Consider the following 7,985-nt stretch of genomic DNA (forward strand, 5'->3'; position numbering starts at 1 on the left):
AACTCACTTGACTTGTCTCACTTACCTTCAGCAGAGAGCGATGCAGCTCGTACCTTGCTTCGGAATCATGTGTCTGTTTTTTCTGTTAATGATCAAGACCTCGGTTGTACAAACCTTATATCGCATGATATCCCACTCCTGGACCAAACCCCTGTTCGGCAACGTCATCGCCGCATCCCGCTATCCGAATATGAAGTTGTAAAGGAACACATCCACCAGTTGCTTGAGTCGCAAGTCATCAGAGAGAGTTCGAGTCCCTACATCTCGCCAATAGTGCTCGTTCATAAAAAGGACGGCAGCTTACGGCTCTGCGTAGATTATCGGCAGCTCAATTCTAAGACAAGGAGAGATGCGTTCCCGCTTCCGCGGATAGAGGAAACCGTTGACTCCCTTTCTGGTGCTTGTTGGTTTTCTACACTTGACCTTGCAAGTGGGTACAACCAGGTCCCCGTTACAGAGGAAGACAAGCCAAAAACTGCGTTCTGTACTCCTTTCGGCTTATTCGAGTGGAATCGAATGCCCTTTGGTCTCTGTAACGCGCCCAGTACATTTCAGAGGTTAATGCAACGCATATTTGGAAGTCAGCAGGGCCAGTCATTACTTTTATATCTGGACGACATTGTAGTCTTCTCTTCCAGTATCGATCAGCATCTGGAGAGGCTGGCTGGTGTGTTGACTAGGCTGCAGGCAGAAGGTCTGAAGGTCAAACTTTCAAAGTGTCGCTTCTTTAAGCGCGAAGTCAGCTATTTGGGTCATGTAATCTCAGACAAGGGCGTTTCAACTGACCCCGCGAAGATTCAGGCAGTTGTAGAGTGGCCTGTTCCCACTACCATTTCGGAGCTGCGCTCATTCATTGGCTTTTCGAGTTACTACCGCCGGTTCGTGGAAGGGTTTGCAAAGCTAGCTGCACCGCTGCATCGGAAGGTGGCCGAGCTATCAGGCAAATCTCGGAAGAGGAGTGGGTCAGGTGATATTAAAGGTTGGGACCAAGAGTGTCAAAATAGTTTTGACATGCTTAAGACCAAACTTACAAGCGCGCCGGTGCTGGCGTATGCAGACTTCAAGCAGCCGTTCATACTTGAGGTGGACGCCAGCTATTCAGGCTTGGGAGCTGTGCTCTCTCAGGAGCAGGACGGGAGAGTGCGCCCTGTGGCCTACGCAAGTAGGGGGCTTCGGAAAAATGAACGGAACATGTCAAACTATAGTTCAATGAAGCTTGAACTTCTGGCCCTAAAATGGGCCATGGGTGAGAAGTTTCGGGAGTATCTTCTTGGACATAGATGCATTGTTTACACCGATAACAACCCGTTAAGCCATTTGCTGACTGCCAAACTTGGAGCTGTGGAGCAGCGCTGGGCTGCGCAACTCGCATCCTTCGATTTTGAGTTGAGGTACAAACCAGGGAAGAACAATGGGAATGCAGACGCATTGTCCCGTCAGAAAGATGTTGGCCCTCAGGACTTGGCCGCCTTGGGCCCTGGTTCTTTGGTTCCACTTTCGTTGCACAAATCTGCTCCTCTGCAGATGATGGAGGTGACACAGTCAGTGGTGTTTGCTTTACCAGGGCATTCCCCAAGTGATGTCCAGGCCCTCCAGGATGCAGATCCTGTTATTCAGGAGGTGGCAGCCTTCTGGAGGCAGCATCGGCAGCCCAGTGCAGATGACAGGAAAGCTCTCTCTCCTTCCGCTTTGGTTTTGTGCCGGCAATGGAATCGCTTGGTTGAGAAGATCATTTGCTTTACCGTCAGATTCGTCGCCCGGACGGTGGCGAAGATGTGCTTCAGTTGCTGTTGCCAGCATCTATGGTTGATGAGGTGTTGACTCAAGTCCACCAAGAGCATGGTCATCAAGGGACTGAGAGGACCCTAGCACTACTGCGGTCACATTGTTACTGGCCGGGGATGTCAAAGGCAGTGAATCAGTGGTGCAGGCAATGTGAGCATTGTCAGATCACGAAGGACTCGTAGCCCCCTGCTCGAGCTTTCATGAGTCATCTTCTGGCTTCCAGGCCAAACGAAATCATCGCTCTTGACTTTACCCTTCTGGAACAATCTCAACATGGGTTTGAGAATGTGCTTGTTATTACTGACGTGTTCAGTAAATACACCTTAGCCATCCCAACCCGCGACCAACGAGCTTTGACTGTTGCCGAAGTTTTGGTGTCTGACTGGATCTCCAAATTTGGTGTTCCAATTCGAATTCATTCAGATCAGGGACGCTGCTTTGAAAGTCAGTTGATGCAGCAACTTTGCCGTCTTTATGGAATCTCAAAATCACGTACGACACCTTACCACCCGGCTGGGAATGGGCAGTGTGAGCGATTCAATCGAACGCTCCACAACTTACTTAGGGCATTACCAGTGTCCAGGAAGCGAGATTGGTGCATTTGTCTGCCTCAGCTCTTGTACGCCTATAACACCACACCCCATCAATCAACTGGAGAGTCTCCGTTCTATTTGATGTTTGGCCGAGAACCTAGGCTACCGGTTGACTTTTTATTGGGACGGGTTGAGGATCCTCTTGATGGTGATCCCCATGAGTGGATCCTGGAACATCAAACCCGACTGCGTCTTGTGTTTGAGGAGGCAAGGGAACGTTTGAGATTGTCGGCAGAGCACCGAAAGGCTCAACATGATCGGTCTGTGCGTGCTGAACTCTTGAGGGAAGGACAAATTGTTTTGGTGCGCAACACCAGTGTGAGGGGTCGTTGCAAAACCCAGGACCTCTGGTCTTCCGTTCAACACATTGTCCTGCAAGCACCAAGGGATGGTGGAGCGGTGTACACCATTGCACCCGTTGGGGACCAGGCAAGGGTAAAAAGAGTTCACCGTTCATTGATTAAGGCATGGTTTGGAGCGACTCCCTTGGATGTTGCCCCAAATAACAATATATCTGAGGTTCCCGTTCATCACTCACATAGTGGTTCTTCTAGCGATGACGACTTGTGGTACATGGCGTCTGAGCAGCCATCTGCTGTAGGGCGCGTACCTGTTGCACCCAGTGGTTTTGAGCCTTCGCAATCGACTCCTGCACTTGTGCGGGGGTTGGAGGAGTCGGTTGTGGAATTACCGGTCGAATCGATCAGTACAACTGTGAGAAGGTCGGAACGCGCCACTGCTGGCTGCCATCCTAATCCTCACAACTTGCCCCGTTCAGTATTGAACACTAAATAGGTCTAATCCAATTGGGATTTGTCGATCGTCGGGTTGACGATCCAAGCTGGGGGGGCAGAATGTAGTGGTAGGCGTGCACCGGCCTCCAGCACGCCCACCGAGTAACCAATCCCGCTGCGGCGGAGTTGTGATTAGGGTAACTCGCCTCACCTGTGCGTCTCCTCTCCTCTGGCGTCCACACTCCATGCAGCCGATTCCAGAGACACAGACACTTCTCCTTAACGCTAAAAGAGCTGGTCACAGATTCCTAGCTCAGGCTTGGTGACCTTGCGGCCGTTCATGAGCTTTGTGGTGAGTTGTACTCGCTCGTTGCTCATTCATAAAATTATATGCATCTAATCCGCGTCATCATAGGTATCCGGTCTTGTATGTGTGGGCTGCCTTGTAGTTCCTCGCTCTCTATTCTTGCGTGAAGCGCTTTATTGGTGAGTGTAAGCGAAAGGTTCATTCATAAAGCCATGTGCAAACTATCATGGGATGTTTTGCGCGCTGTTTCAGACTTACAGCTGAGTGCGAGGTTTGTTTTCCTCCTGCTGCTCCTGGTTCAGAGTGCTGCCTTGGTGAGTAGTGGGGCTCTTCAGTCACAAAGTTAATCCATAAAAACATAGGCTAATACAGTTTGCTTATTTAGGTTTCCAACCGGGCCTCCTCTTCTCCCCTGATTTGGTACTCCTCTCTGGATTTTTGCATTCCTCTCCCACTTCCTACTGGCTCCTTGTCTGCCACTGCGGAGCACTGTGAGCAGGGTGACGTATAGACTGTTGGACCGAGCGACCACTTGAGGGCGCTGGTGCCTTCCACAAAGACTAAGTGTGCGCTCTAAAACAAAATGAAACCAAAACAAACTGTTGTGTGAAAGTGTTTGGGTGGAAAAATATTTTAAACCAACTGGAAATGTCTTATTTGATTAATACACTGTAAAATAAAGGTTATATTTTTTTCTAAATTGCCTTTGTCCTCTTCAGTCCACCTACTTGTGCTGCCTTATTTAACTGCGGGGCTATTTTAGTTTAGTTGCTGGTTATACCAGCTGGCGTTGTTATTCTTTACAGTTTCTAAGTTAATGTTTATATCATCCCACTTCTGACGCCACTCGGCTACACTAGCGTTAGCCACGGACACAGCCTCAGGGCAGTTAAAGCAAACACTGTCTCTTTCCTCCACTTCCTTATCGATTACTTTTGAATTTATATCATAATTGTCCTCACTCATAGGGGATTGACTTTGACAGTACATTGCAACTGACCTCATTTTAAAAGTCATAATGGGCGTGTGTGTGTTTTTTTTCAGGGAGACCTGCTGATGAAGTGAATGAAACTCATCCAGACTGCGCACCTGTCATCACATCTCGACACACAGAGGTGAAAGCTGCGGATTACCAAAGATTCCAACGGAGAAAAAGGAGGCAACTGCTGCACCTGCACCTCACACACCAGATATGTGTGAGGTGCTCCACAACAGAACGACATTGTGGAGAATGAGCAGTGTGTCCGTTATAAACATATGAATGGTGAAATTAGGTCCATGGTGAGATGAACCGATTTTGTTTATCTGGATTATATGTGACCAACTTCTGTTTTTTTTGTAAATAAAATTGACTGCTAACATTCTTCCTCTGCTTAATTCTAATATTTATCCTTAACATTTCATTCTGTCAGGACAGGTAAACCTCCTCAGCTGTTACTGCTCATATGGTGACAAAAACCAGCCTCTACTCTAATAAGTTAATAATACTGCGGTGAAATTAAATATTATAGCTCAGTAGCTATTTATGAAACTTCATTTTAATGGGAAATCCTCTGAGACTGCGCCATTTACCCATGCAATAATGTCAGACCATTCCTTGTTGTGCAACGACACTGTTAAAGTTACAGTTACAGTTCTAATAAGGTGCAAAAGTCTTTGTGCAAATAAATATCACTGCAACTATAAAAAGTTAGATTGTGCATAAACAAATAACACTGCAAATAAAATGAAGGAAAACAATGTGCACCTTGCAGTCCACCAGAGTCCACACAGCTAAGTCACAAAACTTTGCAGCTGTCACAAAGATTTGAGTCTGTCTGGCTGTAGTGTTTCTGTGTCTGGCTGTAGTGTTTCTGTGTCTGGCTGTAGTGTTTGTGTCTTCTTCAAGACAAAATGCCGTCACTGAAGTCCAGACTGAAGTTTGTTCCCTGACAAGCCTGTAGCGCTGTGCTGTTGCGATGATTTTCTTTTTTTTTTCCTGTGACGCTTTGATGGACATTTGACTTCCAGGCAGCCTTTTCCGCAACAGGAACGGTAAGTGAGCCCAACCGGGTTCTGAACTGGGTCCAGCTGGTCTCGGTACGGTCCGTCGCCTTTCGGTTTCGGTCCATTTTTCCTCGTGTTTACTTCTGTCAGGTCATGTTTGGTCGTCTGACAGCTGCTCTCCGGGCCATTCAGCGTCTCTGTTAGCTCACATATCCGAGGTCCGCCGCTGCTTCCAGGTTGGGAATGAGACAGACGTCATCCCTTCGTTCTTTTTTTACTGGAGCGATCGTGAGAATGACTGTGGCAGTTAATGACACAGCACGACTGCACCATGTTTGTATTTGTAGAAACTCGCCAAACAAAATTAAAAGAGCAACACGAGCGCAGCGTCTTGCCTGTAGCTGGCGTAAACAACGTTACCGCACACCGCCGGCATTGCCCACAATGCATTGCGGTTTTTGCCACTGCTGACGTCATCCTTTCGAGCCCTATTCATTTTGAAGAGAAAGGACACATTTTGAACTCATTTTTTTTTTCTATTGTCACACTGCTTTCAGATGGACATGTCTTTGATACGGAAGTGGTGGTGTCTTCTTCTGATGGAACGTTTCCAAACAGAGGGGTACGACAGCCTGAAACAAAGCTTGTATATAAATCTTACTTTCAAGTTAGGGGTTCACTTCTACAAACTGATAACACACTTTCAGTACCATGTCAGTAGAACATCTGATAACATTAAGTTCATCAGACTGTGGATGGCAGTCTTTGTCCAGAGTATTTGTGCATGTCATTTTTTTCAACATTATGTTGGCTTTTTTCCCCATTATTTATCTTGGATGAATTTTGTCGTTTGAAAGGTATGGCAAAAGGTTTGCTTTCTGGACTAATGAAGCCAGAAACCTGCTCCAAGGAACCCTCAAGCCCGTTTACAGAGTGCCAAGGCAGGGTGCCGTCTCTGAGAAAGTTCCACTCCATATGCAGGCTGTCACTGAAGGCACGGCAAAGGAAGCAAGACTGGTGGACCTCATTATCCAGTCAAAGGAAGCTGAGCAGCATTTGGTGGTACTTGGAAAATGTTCCTGTTTTCTCCTCACTGCAGACTGACTGAAAAGATTCACTTGGCAGGGGTCTTAAACGCCAGTCCTCAAGGGCCGCAGACCTGTAATGTTTTTCATGTCTCCCTGCTTCAACACACCTGAATCTCATGAAGGTTCATCACCAAATTCAGCAGAAAGGTTGGTAACGAGCCTCATTGCAATCAGCTGTGTTGAAGCAGGGAGGTTCACTATGTAGTGCCCTATGTAGGGAATAGGGTGCACATTCGGACACAGCCATGGAGAACATGCAGATTTGCAGCCCTGGAGGACTGGAGTTCGAGATCCCTGACTCATGGTGCGTTCACACCGGACGCGAGTAGCGTGGCGCGATTCGCGCGATTCGCCCCTGGTTGACCGCGTGTGCATTTTGTGACCCAGCAGCGGCTGCCGCTGAATTCGCGTCTCTGTCGCCGGCGGTCTGCTTAATTGCTTGATAAAGCCCGACAACGTTGTCGTCGCGAGTCCAGGCGACATGTCTGGATTCATAATATTTAGCAGAGGCGTTCAGAGCATGGTGAATTTCACCATTTACTCCAGGAGCTGCGCCGGGATGAAGGACGCTTTCAGCGGGACTTCCGTCTCTCCCGGTCCAGTTTGACGAGCTGCTGTCCCGCATCAGCGCTCGCATTCCACCGGGGACCCGACCTCTCAGTAAACTCACGGTTTAACTAACAGTAAACACTGTTTCACCACAATCTCTTTACTCAGTTTACCCGGGAACCCGACCTCCTCACTAATCTTCCTCCAAGCAAGCTCCTTTTTATTCCTGTCCCTATAAAAATACAACGAAGGGAGCTCAGGGCGAGCGCAGACCGCTGTGATCAGTTTCTCCTCCATTTCTGGTGTTTCCCGGGGGCTCCGGTACGTCATAAATGATGTCATATAGAGCGGCTCTGTGATTGGTTCGCCGTGCGCGAATTCGCTCGAAAGTTCAACATTCCCAACTTTCAGCGGCGCGAGTAGAGCGGTTCGTGCGGTTCGCACGAGTAGGGCGGCGGAGCGGCCGCCGCTCAATTTGCTGAATTCGCGCCGCGTGACCGCTCGTCGCTTCCTGGCCGCGCGAAAACCATATATTTTCTATGTAAATCGGCCGCTCTCGCCGCGCTATTCGCGTCCGGTGTGAACGCACCATTAGGGTCTTTGTTAGTAATATCAGTGGACAGAACACTTTTTGGCTGCGTTTTGAAAAAAAATCCTGATTTCCAGAAATTCATTGTTTCTGTACTTTGGGTTGCCCTCAGGATGTACTTGGAGGCAAATGTTCTACCAAGATTCGTCAGGACACTTGTCACCAGATGCCCATCTACCTGGATAATGAGGAACAACAGGACAAGCTGTTTGGTTTCCTAAAAGCTATACTGCACAGAACACCAACATAGCTGAGCTTCACAGATAAAGTGCAGTTCATCTGTGGTGTTCTCTTTCCAGAGGTAGGCTTTGCCATGTAATACAATTATACATGTGTCTGCTCCTGCACTTTTAT

This window comes from Salarias fasciatus, unplaced genomic scaffold (genome assembly GCF_902148845.1).
Source record: "Salarias fasciatus unplaced genomic scaffold, fSalaFa1.1, whole genome shotgun sequence".
NCBI classification, from domain to species: Eukaryota; Metazoa; Chordata; class Actinopteri; order Blenniiformes; family Blenniidae; genus Salarias; species Salarias fasciatus.